Below are 15,520 nucleotides of genomic sequence, written 5' to 3' on the forward strand. Positions count from 1 at the left end.
TAATGATTAAAAATTGTAAAATAAAGACTAAAGAAGAATTAATACTTACAAATTGAAAATGTATGGCAACCAAGTACAAAAAACAAAGTCCCTGACAACGGCACCAAAAACTTGTTAACTCGTTTGACAAGTACCAAATGTCGAAGTAATAAAGACTCGAAAGTCTAAGTGTCGATTTCCACTTGTGTTGGATAATTTCCAATTTATAAGAGAAAAAGATAAGATGAGGTATAAAAGAGAAATTTAAAAGAACATAGTATAAAATAATAATTATTAATAGAAAACAAAAGAAATAATAGGGAATTTAATGGGATGAGAATGTTAGGACCTAACATGCCTTATTTTCCTAAGATGTATTATTTGTGATTTTTCTCTATCAATCAGGTGAATTTATCCTACTCACATCTATTAGAATACTTGCCCGTGATATCTCACGATGAGAAGCCTATTTTACCTATCTATCTCTTTGCAAAGAGTCAATAGATAAAATGCATGAAGTTCTAATTCTAGATTATTGCTTTGATGCATGGGCATAATGCAATCACTCTATGTCTAGCAGTGATTTTATTAAGATACCCCTTTTAGTTCTATTAGAAATTTCCCTCTGTCGAGCAATAAATTTCTAAAACAGATGCATGCAAAACCTTCCTTGTTTTTCTATTAAGGATTACCCTCTGTTGAGCACATAACCCCCAAAGATGATGCAAGGATGAATGATGCATGAAATTAAAAGTAAGAAAGGATAATATGAAAGAAAACACATGTTTGCTTTGATAAATATGAAGTGTACAATACATCTTTTGGCTTTTTAGGCCTGTCAGACCCTAACTAAGGGTTTTTCCTCCTTGGCTTAACTCCCTTTTTATAGCTGCTGGAGTGGACTTGGGCTTGACTCCCTTTTTATAGTTGTTGGAGTGAACTTGGGCTTGATGCAAAAAATCTTCCTTGTTTATATTTTTGATATTTTATGGATCTTTTTTATTTTAATCCTTCCTTTTCATATCTGCAAGCCATAAATAAGAAAAATATCAATTCCTATCATTTAAACCAAAAATAATTGTTAAATAAATATTTTTAAAGATATTTTCAATATATTTTTATTATAAAAAATAGCTCATATTTAACAGTTATCAACTACCAACCATGCTCATATAATTACAGAAATAATTGCTCTATGATCGGCATAGAACATATGCTGACCTTTTAGTAGATGTTGCAACTTCAAAGACAAAAGGAGGCAACAAAACTAGAGAGCTAGATATTCAAAAAGTTGCAGAATATTTTGAAATGAATTCCAATTTGCATTGAACAGACATTATAAATCTAACATGATGATTACCGGTACCCAAAAATTGGTCATCTTAATCGTGACAATCTTTTCCATTTCTAGTTCTTCTTATGCACACCAACACTTTTTGTGTTACTACTACCATGAGGAAGAGCCAAACTTGAGGGTTTGCCGATGTAGGTTCTGCCTTTCTTAGAAACCCATTTCAGCGACATATTGTTAACAACAGTGCCAATATCTGTAGAATTATTTAGTTCAACTTGTTTTTGTATTTGATCTAGCATCTGATGGGTCCAAGCCAATGACAGATCCAATGCAAAAGAATCATCTACTGGCATTTCATTCAAACCAGACATTTTATGTGCATGCAAGAGAGAAAAAGGAGAAAGATCTAACCAAGCTTAGGCAACCAAGCGACTTTAAAATATTCCATGAAAGTAGTTTGGTCAACAAAATCCAGCATAAATTGTTCCAAGGCAAGGGATGCATTAATACCTCCCCAAATGTTGTACACTATTTTCCCAAGACAGTTAAAAATCTCCTACTGAATCTCAATATTACTACATTTCTTAACAATATTCCTAAGTCGTGATCTACAAACACGCCATAGTGAAAATAGGACAAGACAACAAATTATATCAGTAAAAACAATAATAGAAGTAAGAAAATTAAACAGCACTATAGAATTTTTAACCAAACTCATTTCCAAAGCAATAAATCTTACCTCAAAAGATCAATTTCAGCTGTAGCGTCATCAATTAAAAATCCATTGAGTTTCCATCCAGGCTCAACACTACGAGCTTGATCGATTAAAGCTTTCAACCACTTAGACACATCAGGCTTTGCAAAGCTACGTGTAATGACCCATGCCACAGGAAGTTCATGTTGTCTTGAATAAAAAACAAGTAGTGTGAACAAGGGATACTGCCAATATGAAAAGATAACTAAGTCAGGATGATTTAAAATATATTGCAATAAGAACAAGATACATGCATTTCTTTTAGATCTACCAAAACTTAAAAAGTGATGATTGAAAAAAAAATTACTTTAAGTCTCTTTGCGCCAAACGTAGAGTCTGCTGCAACAACATTTCGATGACCATAACGAATCATTTGTTGCAGTTGCCATTCTGTTTGGATCCCCAAAATGAAAGGGTTAGACTCTGAAGTATCCTGAAGAAAAAATACAAACTTTCTATTGCGTTCAATCCACTTGCGGATGCTAGCTTGATCATTGAGATCTAGCTCATGGGTAGACCTTTTGATAATTTTTCACTTTCTTTTTTATTTTTAATTTTTGGGTTTTTAGTCTTTTTAGCATGTTGTTAAGCCTGGTTAGAGGTTTTATATCTCACTCTTGTGTTTGGGATATTTTTGTGTGCAGAAAATCGACCTGTTCCAAAATTGGATAAATCCATAGTTGACATATACAAGAGGTATGAATAACTTCCAATTCAATTCTATTATAAAATACAGGAATTATATTATTAAATTCCTTTCTATAAATATGTTTGTCTTGTTGTAAAATTTTTAGTATCCTACAATCGATTATGATTTTGTTTAGGTTTGTTACATTGAAATTGCAGGTTTGGTTAGAGGAAGAACAAAATAAATATTTTAAAAAATTAAAAAACAATAGCGATTTTCATTGAAAACCGTCTTAGAATGTCAAGATTATAAGATGGTTCTCAACCAAAACTATCTTAAAAGTCATCGAATCTAAGATGGTTATAACCGAAAACCCTCTTAGAATCCATAAAATCTAAGACGATTGAGAAACCTTTGAGGAAAATGATCCCTTTCAACGACAACGTGTTTAACAAAGGTTTGTGAACCATCATTGAATGTTCTATAGAACTGTCATAGAAAACGTTTTTTCTAGTAGTGCAATTTTACAATAAATTTCTTAATTTTCACATTAAATCAATATTTACGACAATAATCTAACATTTAACCGATCTCTTTATCATAAGCTAATGTTGTATATATCTTCTTTGTAGAGATTTTATATCTTTTGATAAATTGTAGCTTACGTGATGCAATCTTACCCCGCAAGGGCATTGGATAGAAGACTCCAAGAAGATTGGACCAGAGATGCATGAGAAGGCCCTAGGGTTCTCATGAGCCTTAGGGTAGATTTCGGGCCCATGAGCTAAGTATGATCCCACTTATCTTTGTACATATTAGATTAAGGTTTCATTATTTTTGGGCCTTGTATTTAAGGCTCCATAATATAGGTAAGGTACCCTAGAAATGTAGGATTTTTTAGCCCTTATATTTTAGGGCACCTAGACTAGTTTTTGTATTAGGGGTAGTTTTGTAATTTCACGTGTATTAAGTGAATATTTCATGTGTGTGGTTGGAAATAAATTTAATTGAATTGGGAGAAGCCCAATCCTATTAAATTATAGAGGGGGAGGTGAGTATTTGCTTGCTACACCCCTTTGCCACATCATATAGTCATACTTTGTGCATGTCCTTCATACTTTACATGTCTTATGACACCTAAGCACACTTAGTGGAGAATCTTGGACTTGATCTTGGATTAGTGGGCTGAACCATAGCTAAAATTAACTAATCATAATTAGTGAAATTTTGCCTCCAAAATTTGGCTCCACAAATTCAAGTGAAATTTGAACAGAAATTCAAATTTCCCTCCAATTTTTCGTGACACTTAGCCTATAAATAGAGGTCATGTGTGTGCATTTTTTTGAACTTTGATCATTTGAAAATTAAACTTCAGATTTTAGAGCTCTTTTAGAGCACAAAATTTCATGCTCTTCTCTTCCTCTCCTTTCATTCATCTCCTTTTTCCTCCAAGCTCTTATCCATGACCTCCTATAATGGTGAGCTTCTTCTTGACTCATCTTTTCCTTGAAGTGGTGTCTCCATTCATCTTTCTCCTTCTCCATTCCACTGCAATCAGACCTCAAGAAGCAAAGGAATCCATTGATGAAGAAGATCTAAGGCCTACAAGCTCCACATGGAGCTAAATCATGTGGTATCAAGAGCATCTTCATCTAGGTGATGTTCTTTTGCTTCCTCTATCTTTTTGTTCGATCAATTCACTTTAATTCCTTGTTCTTCATCTTATTCTCCATGTATATCGTCCATTTTCTTGTGGTTTGGTGCTGTTTAGATTAGATTCAAAAAAATAAACCGATTAAATCTTAGATATACACTTGTGCTTGCATTTCTATGGTTCAAATTTTATAGATCTACTCTTGAATCATGTTTTCGTGTTGATTTTAGGTTCTAAAATTTTTTAGTCATAATCTTCTTGTGCTAAACCTTTAAATCTAAATCTTCATCCAAAATATTGATTAGAAAAAAAAACAGAAAAATCTAAGTGTAAATCACTTGATCCCTGTTGTCTTAGAGTCATGTTTAGTCATAATAATTGTCACATTATGTTCTAAGTTTGTGTTGAATTTTTATTTTGTTGATTGAATTCTAGATACATTTTTTTCATGTATTCTTGTCATTCTTAGCCTATCTTTTTAATTTTGAGTATAATTCATGCATGTTATTTAGTTCATAACATGTTCTAAATCAATTCGCAGAAGTAGTCTTGTTATTGAACTTTTTTTTGTGTGTTCTAAGTTTCCTACATGATGCCTATGATGAAGTTGAGTTGTGGTGCTGAGTTGTGGCTGGATTTGTGAATCAAATAAGTCTTAAGCTCTCTTGAATTGTGTTATTCAAGACATTTGAGTATAAGCAAACACAAATTGTAATTATCCAAGCCTTAAGCAACATAAACACTACTCTTAATTTCTAGGTTGAAATCGCTGGTGCTGGCATCTTGAACATACAAACTTTTAAAAATTATTGAGGATTGGTCACTATGAATTTTTAGCTAAACGTTTTACTGAATTTTCTAGACATCTAGAAAAAAAATTATAAAAAAAGAACCAAGCTATTTGGATAAAAGAAAAAAATAAGAAAAATCACACAAGTTGGCAGAAAAATCAGTGTCCAGGAAAAAAAATGAAAGGAAAGTGTGTTTGTTGTTTTGGCTCGAAATTTGTTCTATAATTGGTGTCTATTTTATACCAATTTTAGTTATGAAATTTCAATCTAAAATTAGTTTGAAAACAAGTGTCAAAACTAGAGGTTTCTTGAGTTTTTTTTTTTAGTTTTTTTTTACTCTACTCTAGAGCCATTCTAAGTTTCTCTTTGAGTCCTAGCTTGCTTTTATGTGCTTTTCATTGCTTTAATTGTTGAATAATCCTTGAAAATTTGTCTTGTTAAAACTCTATTGTTTTAGCTTTCATTTTATTTTTTGGTCTTTGGTTATTGCTTGTCTCCTTGTTTCCTTGTTTGTGAGTTGCCATATAGGGAATTGGAAAGCAGGATTGGTGTCATCCCTTGAAGAATTTGAGTCAAGAAGCAAGGGGCCAACCACCTTAAGAGCTATTAGACTAAGAAGCACTCCAAATTGAGTGAAACACAATAGAGAGAATAGCCACCACAATTGAGAACTTTTTTTCGTAATTTTGTAATTGGCAATTTGCTTTGCTTTCAAATTTTGTAACAAAAAGGCCCTTCATTGGAAGTAAGTTGGGAGCCTCCAATAGGTCACCCTACTTCCATTTGTGTGTAATAATTTTAGGCAATTTTCCCTTAGGATAGTGAGTGTTTTGTTAGGAACCTTAAATGAGGTCATCCAAACACTCTTAGGATCTGCCTAGTTTGCATTTCTTGCACTTTAATTTCTTGCTTACTTTCATAGCTTATTTCCTTTACCTTCCATTGTTAAACCGCCTAGATAGCTTGCCTTTTACCAATGAGTTTTTACCTTATCTTTCACACCTCTTTTAGTGTTTATTTTGGCTAGTTTCAACCATAGTTTCTTTTACCTTTTGTTTTCAAACCCCCAACAAGAAAGAACCACATCTTAGGAATCAACATGAGTCTTCATTCTTCATTTAGTGTTAATAGTGAGGGTTCTACTCCTAAGGACCCATTGTATAAGATATTAGATGAGTTGAGATCCCTTAAGTTGTGGAAAGAAAAACAAGAGAAACAAGAAAAAGGAAAAAAAGAGTGGAAGAAATAAGTCAAGATGAAAGAGAGAAAATAAGAGAGGAAGAAAGAAGAAAAATAAAGAAATAAATGAAAAGAGAAAAAACATGCCTCCTATAGTAGTCATAACTCTTGCAAGAGCCTAAGTGAAGAACTTCGTGACTATTATGAAGAAAGACATAGGTCACATCTTAGACCTCACTCCCATAGGAGAGAAAATGAAAGAAATCCTCAAGAGGATAACATTAACCTCCCATACTTCCATGAGAAGGACAATGTAGAGGCTAACTTAGATTGGGAAATAAGGATAGAGCAACAACTTAAAAGGAAGTCTACTTCAAAATCTTATGGCTCTCACCCTTATCCAAAGGAAGACCAAGGTCAAGGCATCTTAGGGGTGATATCTTCTAAGCCCAAAGATGATAAGGGGAAGACAATAGAAAAGCAACCCCTTAAGGCTAGTATGCAAGAGAAGACTAGCTCCATGAAGTGCTTTAAATGTCTTGGAAGAGGACACATTACTTCTCAATGCTCCACCAAGAAAACTATGATTATGAGGGGCTAAGACATTTATAGTAGCCAAGATGAGGCTACTACTTCACCTTCCTCTAGTGAAAGTGAAAAAGAAAAAGGGGAAGAATCTAGTGAAGAGATCTACCCCCAAGAAGAAGGACAACCTTTAATGGTTAAGGAGGAGTGTAAGGAGGTAAGTGTCTCCTCCAAGAGGTTAGCTAAGAAGGAAATACATTTTGAAATAAAGACAAATATTAAAGAAATTTCCCCTCTTAGACAACCTCCACATTTTCTCTTTTGTAAAAAGACACTTGTTAGCATTGCCACACCTCTTAGGCTTGAGTTTATTCCTCAAGTAAAGAAGTTGTTGGATGAGGGTTTGGTTCACAAGAGCTTAAATCCTTGTGCTTTGTTGGTGCCCAAAATAGGTATTATTAGGCACCAAATCCCTAAAATAGGTGGTATGATGAATGTTTTGAGTGGTGCAACCCTCTTTTATAAAATCACTCGTGCACCCAACATCTTCATGATTTGTGTACATAGGGACTCATTAGGTAGGTTTGTTCTTATTTTTAGTTTCAATACAAACTTAGGTACTCATATGGGACACCTTAGGTTTGTCATACTTTTTGGTAGGAATAATCAACATGAAAATACAGAAAAATGTATGTTTTATTGCATTGCTTTTCTTAATTTTTTTAAATAGTGATCAAGGGGTTCCCATGAACCCTAAGAGAATAAAGGTCATTCCTGAGTAGCCCACTCCACCAAGTATAAGAAAAATTTGGGGCTTCCATGACTTAACAAACTTTTACAAAAGGTTCATTAAATATTTTTCTATACTTGTAGCACCACTCATTGAGTTGGTGAGGAACCATGTTCCTTCATGGGAAGATGCCCAGGAAATGAGATTTTAGACCTTACCTTACTTCAACATACCAAACACCACTGATACATATGTTTTTGTTCTTTTTACAGGTGTTGAGGAAAAAAGCCCATAGTTTCAAGAACCTCGGGATTTGAGGTCAAATCCTTTTCAAGGGGGAGGGAATGATGCAATCCTACCCCGCAAGGGCATTGGATAGAAGACTCCAAGAAGATTGGACCAGAGATGCGTGAGAAGGCCCTAGGGTTCTCATAAGCCTTAGGGTAGATTTCAGGCACATGAGCTAAGTATGAGTCCGCTTATCTTTGTACATATTAGATTAAGATTTCATTATTTTTGGACCTTGTATTTAAGGCTCCATAATATAGGTAAGGTACCCTAGAAATATAGGATTTTTTAGCCCTTGTATTTTAGGGCACCTAGACTAGTTTTTGTATCAGGGGTAATTTTGTAATTTCACGTGCATTAAGTGAATATTTGATGTGTGTGGTTGGAAATAAATTTAATTGAATTGAGAGAAGCCCAATCTAATTAAATTTTAGAGGGGGAGGTGAGTATTTACTTGCTACACCCTTTTGCCACATCATATAGTCACACTTTGTGCATGTCCTTCTTGCTTTACATGCCTTATGACACCTAAGCACACTTAGTGGAGAATCTTGGACTTGATCTTGGATTAGTGGGCTGAACCATAGCTAAAATTAACTAATCATAATTAGTGAAATTTTGCCTCCAAAATTTGGCTCTACAAATTCAATTTCAAATTCAAGTGAAATTTGAATAGAAATTCAAATTTCCCTCCAATTTTTTGTGACACTTAGCCTATAAATAGAGGTCATGTGTGTGCATTTTTTTGAACTTTGATCATTTGAAAATTAAACTTCAGATTTCAAAGCTCTTTTAGATCACAAAATTTCGTGCTCTTCTCTTCCTCTCCCTTCATTCATCTTCTTCTTCCTCCAAGCTCTTATCCATGGCCTCCTATGGTGGTGAGCTTCTTCTAGACTCATCTTCTCCTTGAAGTGGCATCTCCTCTCCCTCTTCCTTCTCCATTCCACTGCCATTCATCTTTCAAGAAGCAAATGAATCCATTGATGAAGAAGATCCTAGGCCTACAAGCTCCAATGGAGCTTACATCATTAAGTTTCCTGTATATTTTTTAACATGGAAAAGTAATATGTTAATAATGTATGAATAACCAAAAATGATGTAAAAAATTTAGAATGATGTAATGAACAATTAATTAAAAATGAGAAAAGATGCATATAAATGAACCAATCTAATTGAATAATATAATGAAAGCAAGAACAAAGATTGTGTTGGATATTGAAGATATCATGATTGTAAGATGGAAAACATGACCGAGTATAAATGAAACAAATTGTGACTCTCATAATATTTTCTTTCATAAAAAAATATTTTCTTATTGTTGGGAAACACTACCAATATTTCCATATTTGTAGACTCAAGATAAACACTTAGCGGAAACGGAAAAAAAAACAAGAATAGAGAGTAAAAGAATGACACCGATAATTTTTAACATGGAAAACCCTTTCAATGTGAAAGGTAAAAACCACGGGACTAAACCAGTAAATATCTCTACTATTAAAAAGTAGGATTACAATGACTCACTTAATACAAGAGAATATCTCTCAACCTCACCCAACAAGGATGATTTACAATTTCTCTCAACTCTCACCAAGTGTGGTGGAAACTAGAACTTTATCTCTTACTATCATTCTTTTGCTTATTTTTGGATGGGATGGGATGGGATGGGATGCTCTAACTCTTGACAAGCCTCCCTATTTATAGGAGAGGGGTGCGACTTCCTTCAAGAGTGAGTGGTGGATGCCAATAAGTGACTTACATTCACAAAGCTCCTTGTAACTCCAATCTTCACTTTCTTAAGTGGAGTGTGTAAGTCTCAAGGTCAAAGAAACCAATTCCAAGCCATTGAAAGTTCTCCACATCTTCCTATGCATGCCTTGGAGTGTGCTCCTAAATTTCCTATGTATTTGAATTTGCATGTTGTCGCAACCTACCTTTCGGCGGGAGGGCGAGGCAAAACAAAATGGTGTGTTTTCTCATGAAGAAAACGCATGGAGTCGCCACCAACGTTTATTCGAGGAAAACATTAGAAAAACCAAAAAGACAAAGGTTTGCGAATTTTGAAAATGAGGGTTCGGGAGTTGTTTATGCACGGGAAAGGTATTAGCACCCCACGCGCTCGTCACAAGGGACGACAATCTTTAATCGAGTGTGTAAAACATGACTTCAAAATTGTGTATTTTCCCTTTTATATTTTTTTATTTTTTGGGGTCGACAAGGGTGTTGCCCTTGCTCCTACGTATCCTCAGGTGCGATGAGGAATTCAGACCTACGTAGTTCTTTAAGTCTGAAAGTTTGTGTGTTAAATTATTTTTATGTTTTTTGAAAGATTGATTTTAATTACAAACAAAAGTCGTTTAAGGCATTGGACCTTGAAACGATCTTTTGATTTTTTTGAAAAGAGGAGAGAATCATTAAGGCATTGGACCTTGAAACGATCTCAAGTGATATTTGATAAAAATAAATTAGTTATGAGTTGGTTGTATCTTGATTTTTGCTTATTAACCATCAACCTTTTTTTAAGATAACTTGGAGCACTAATGATCTGTTAAAACTTACTTTACAAAAGAAAAGCAATTACCGATGATAGGAGAATGAGATGAAGATGCAAAAAACAATAAAGAGGACCCCCTAAGGGTCCATATATCATGTTCAAATCCTTAAAGACAAACACTAACCGGATGACGAACGAAGAACGATGTAGAAGTCGATTACGGTCGCAATTCAGTAGCGCCTCAGCCTCATTTTTCTCTTATTTCTTCTTCTTTTCTCTGATTTCTCTCAATTTCTCTCAATTCTGGTCCTTGGAACCCTTTATCAGCCTCCCTCACGCCTATTTATAGCAAAAGATGGCATTAGGGGTCATGGCAGCTCGCCCAGGCGAGCTGTTGCTTCAACCTGAAGTAACCTTGCTCACCCAGGAGAGCTGGTTACTTCACCCCTAAGCTATTTAGGGGCCCAGGCGAGCCAGAGGCTAGCCTGGGCGAGCCGGGGTTCATAAAAACCCCTGAAAGTGACCCTTTTGCCCCTCCATTTCGGTATCTTTCGCATTCTTGATCAAAACATTGAATGATCATTTGTTTCGCACTGTAACTGATGTCCAACACTGTAAGTCGACTAACAAGGATCAAAAGATTAACAAACGATAGTCCCTGGACGAATTAGGGTATAACACATGTTTACTTGAATGTGCACCAACCTTAATTATGGAGGAATTTCCAACAAATCTCCCCTTTTTGACATAATTGGTGTGCATCACTATACTAGCACCTTGACAATAGTCTTCAACCTTCTTGGTTGTATTGCCTTAGTCATCATATTAGACCAATTAAATTCTGTATGGATTTTCTCTAACTTCAGTTTCTTTTAATCCAACACCTCTTGTATCCAATGATAATGGATGTCAATGTGTTTGGAGCATGAATGGAACAAAGGTTCTTGGCTAAGTTGATGACAATTTGATTATCACAGTTTACCACATAATTGTCTTGATCATGTCCCAACTCATTTAAGAATTTCTTCATCCATAACATTTCTTTGAATGCTTCAGCTGTTGCAATATATTCTACTTCAGTGGTTGATAATGCAACACACTTTTGAAGTTTTGATTGCCAAGACACAGGTCCCCCTGCAAAAGTAATCAGATATCCAGATGTAGACTTTCTAGAATCCACATCTCTTACCATATATATGTCTACATATCCAAGAAGCATTAACACCTTTTGGAAATTCCTCTAAGGTGCCTTAGCATCCACTTCATAGCTTTCCAGTGCTCATTTCCTGAATTTGATAGCAATCTGCTCAGAACTCCTAAAGCATAGGCAATGTTTGGTCTTGTACAGATTATTGCATACATAAGGCTACCCACAACAGGCGACTAGGGCACCTTGCCCATCTCTTCTTTTTCTTCTTCATTCATTGGACATTACATCTTGCTTAATTTGAAATGTCTAGGAAGAGGAACATGCACTAGTTTGGCATTATGCATGTTTAACCTTTCAAGAACCTTCTCAATGTAGTCCTCTTGAGATATCTAGAGCATTCTTCTAGATCGATCTCTAGTGATCTTCATTCCAAGAATCTTCTTTACTGGACCCAGATCTTTCATGGCAAAAGATTTGCTCAATGCCTTCTTGAGAGCATCAATCTTCATTTTATTTTTGCCAGCAATTAACATATCATCAACATACAACAAAAATATGATGGACTCGCCATTCTTGTAGTTCTTCACAAACACACAATGGTCTGTGGAGATCTTTCTAAAATTATGTTGGGCCATAAAGAGATCAAACTTCTTGTACCATTGTCTTGGAGCTTGTTTTAAACCATAGAGACTTTTCTTTAGGAGACACACTAAGTGTTATTTCCTTGGTTCTACAAAACCTTTTCGTTGTTTCATATAAATTTCTTCCTCTAAGTCTCCATGTAAGAATGTTGTTTTAACATCAAGCTGCTAAATCTCCAAGTTTTGTTTTGTAGCTAGACCAAGAATTGCTCTAATGGATGTCATCTTCACCATCGGTGAGAAAATTTCTTCAAAATCTATGTCTTTCTTCTGATCACATCCTTTCACCATAATGCGAGATTTGTACCTTGGGTTTAGGGAGTTCTCTTCATTCTTGAGTTTGAACACCCACTTATTTCTTAATGCTTTCCTTCCTTCTGGTAACTCCACTAGATCATATGTTTGATTTTCAATCTGGGACTACATTTCTTCTTTCATGGCTTGCATCAATTTCCTCTTATCATCTATCTCAATGGCTTCTTGGAAACTTTGAGGTTCCCTATCATCAGTGAGATTGACATATTCATCAGAGAAATACCTTTTTTGATGGCTTTTTGACTCTTGTTGATTGCCTCACTTGGGATTCATCTTCTATCTGAACAATCTCCATTGTTGCATCTTTCATCGTCTAAGTTGGATGGTGCGTTTGACTCTGCTCCATCTAGTCAGGATGTTCTATCTAAGGAGGTTGCTCTGTCTGATTGGTTTCTATCATTTGAGTGTGTTCTGTCTCTTTAGAAGAGTATCTCCCCTTGAGTTTCTCACTATGGGATTTGGCTTCTCATATCGTTGGATATCATGTGTTGTTTGATCTTCAAAGAACAACAGATCTCTACTTCGAACAATCTTCTTGTTTATAGGATCCTATAGTCTGAATCCAAGATCATATCTTGGTGAACCTAGGTATATGCACTTGTTTGCCTTAGCATCAAGCTTTTTTCTTTCATCTTTTGGAATATGGACAAAAGCCTTGCACTCGAAGACTCTTAAGTGACCGTAGGAGGCTTTCTTTCCAAACCAAACTTCTTTTAGTATTTCTCCATGATAAATTGATCGAATCAACTGCAATTTTTACTACCCCACCCCAGAATGTCTTGGAGAGTTTTGAATGTGAAAGCATACATATGACTTTCTTTGCAATTGTTCTATTCATTCTTTCAGCTAATCTATTCAACTGAGGAGTTTTGTGAGATACCTTCTTATGTCGTATCCCATAAGCCTTGTAGTGTGCCTTGAATGGGCCTTTGTATTCTCCACCATTGTCTGATCTCAAGCATTTCATCTTTCTTCTAATATGTCGTTCTACTGAGGCATGAAACTCCTTGAAAGTTTAAAGAACTTGATCTTTTATCTTCAACGAATGCACCCACACTTTCTAGAGTGATCATCAATGAAGGTAACAAAGTATTAGGCACCACCAGGGACTTTTCAGACGTTGAGCAAACATCTGAGTGGACAAGATCCAGGATTTGCTTTCTCCTTCTGGCCTCATCCGATCTTTGGAATGACACTCTACATGGTTTACCTGCAAGATAGTCTTCGCAGGATTCAAGTGGTTGCCCCTTTATGTTTGGAAAGTGATCCTTTGCTAGAAACTCCAAACCTTTCTCACTCATGTGTCCCAATCTCTCGTGCCACAATTCTTTGGTTGCATCTTGAGCAACATTCATCTCCCTTTTTCATATCTTTCCCTGCATGATGTACAAGGAGCCTTCCTTCTTACCTCGAGCAACAACCATTCTTCCTCTATCAAGCTTTCATCTACCGACACCGAAATGGTTTATCATCCTAGCTTCACCTAGCTTTCCTGTTGAGATAAGGTTTAAATGCATCTCAGGCACATGTCTTACTTACTTCAGCACAAGCTTGCTTCCATTTTCAGTCATCAGAGTCACCTCCCCTATGCCAACAATCTTTCTTGTGACACGGTTGCCTATCTTTACTGTACCAAAATCCCCTTTTTGATTTGATGAGAAAAATTCTTCATGAGGAGTAACACGAAAGGATGCTCTAGAGTCAATTATCCATATACAATCATCAGATGCAATATTTAAATAATTTTCATTACCGATAAGAAAAACATTATCATCGTCCGATGCCACAGCAGTAGTGGTTCCACCTTCATTCTTCTTCTTTGGGTAAATTTGGTTAGCATGGACAGTTCTGACCTTGTGATCTCTCTTCAAGAATCTGCACTCAAACTTCTTATGGCCTGACTTTCTGCAGTAGTAGCAACTTAAGCCTTTGGAGCGAGACTAGGATCTTCCTCGTCATTTCCCATGGCCTTCTTTACCATGGTGCTTATCCCTTCCTCTATTTTCAACAATATTTGGTTCTGAGTGACTACTCAAGCCTCTCTCCTTTCATTTGGAATCTTCATTTAACAAACTATTTGTGACATTATACATGCTAAGCTTTCCATCTGGTGCAGAGTTGCTTAGAGTGACAACCAGTGTGTCCCAACTCTCAGGCAAAGAACTGAGGAGTAGAAAAATTTGTAATTCATCATCTATATTCATATCTACCTTCTTCAATTGATTGACAATACCTTTGAAGGTGTTTAGATGTTCAATCATTTTCCGATCATCCATATACTCCAACTTGACCAAGCGTATGATAGAGCTTTATTCCTCGGTGTCTTTTTTTGAATCAAAGATTCAGGCTTTGTCCATAACTCATACGCATTGGTATAAGTTAATACATGTTCGAACTAGCTTCGGTCAATATACTTACGAATCATAGCTACAACCTTCTGATTAAAGAGCTCCTATTCGTTGTCCTTCTTCCCCTCTGGCTTATTATCGTGTTATTAGCTCGTGCGAATTCTTGTAGTACAGATGGTCTTCCAATAGGAATAATTTTCTGTAGTTAGCTTGAATGTATCTCCATCATGAGTGACAACTCTCTCCATCTTGAATTACACATGATAATAGCTCCCCTCGAACTAGGCGAGATTTGATACCACTGTTGGGAAACATCAGTACTATTTTCCCTCTCTGTAGTTTCAAAATAGGCACTTAGCAAAAATGGAAAAAACAAGAATAGAAAGTAGAAGAATGACACTAAGAATTTTTAACATGGAAAACCCTTTCAATGTCAAAGGTAAAAACCATGGGACCAAGCCAGTAAATATCTCTACCATTAAAAAGTATGATTACAATGACTCTTTTAATACAAGAGAATATCTTTCAACCTCACCCAACAAGGATGGTTTACAATTTCTCTAAACTCTCACCAAATGTGGTGGAAACTAGAACTCTCTTTCTTACTATCATTCTTGCTTTGCTTCTCTTTGGATGGGTTACTCCAATTCTTCACAAGCCTCCCTATTTATAGGAGAGGGATGTGGCTTCCTTCAAGAGTGAGTGGTAGATGCCGATAAATGAGTTACATTCACAAAGTTCCTTGTAACT

At 35.6% G+C, this 15,520-nt stretch overlaps 1 pseudogene; it reads right to left on the bottom strand.

The window, feature by feature from the left end:
* Positions 1 to 1,679: 1,679 nt before the first annotated feature.
* Positions 1,680 to 13,777, bottom strand: LOC114386145 (annotated as a pseudogene).
* Between the last annotated feature and the right edge of the window lie 1,743 nt (positions 13,778 to 15,520).

The sequence above is a fragment of the Glycine soja genome, chromosome 15 (genome assembly GCF_004193775.1).
Source record: "Glycine soja cultivar W05 chromosome 15, ASM419377v2, whole genome shotgun sequence".
NCBI lineage: Eukaryota > Viridiplantae > Streptophyta > Magnoliopsida > Fabales > Fabaceae > Glycine > Glycine soja.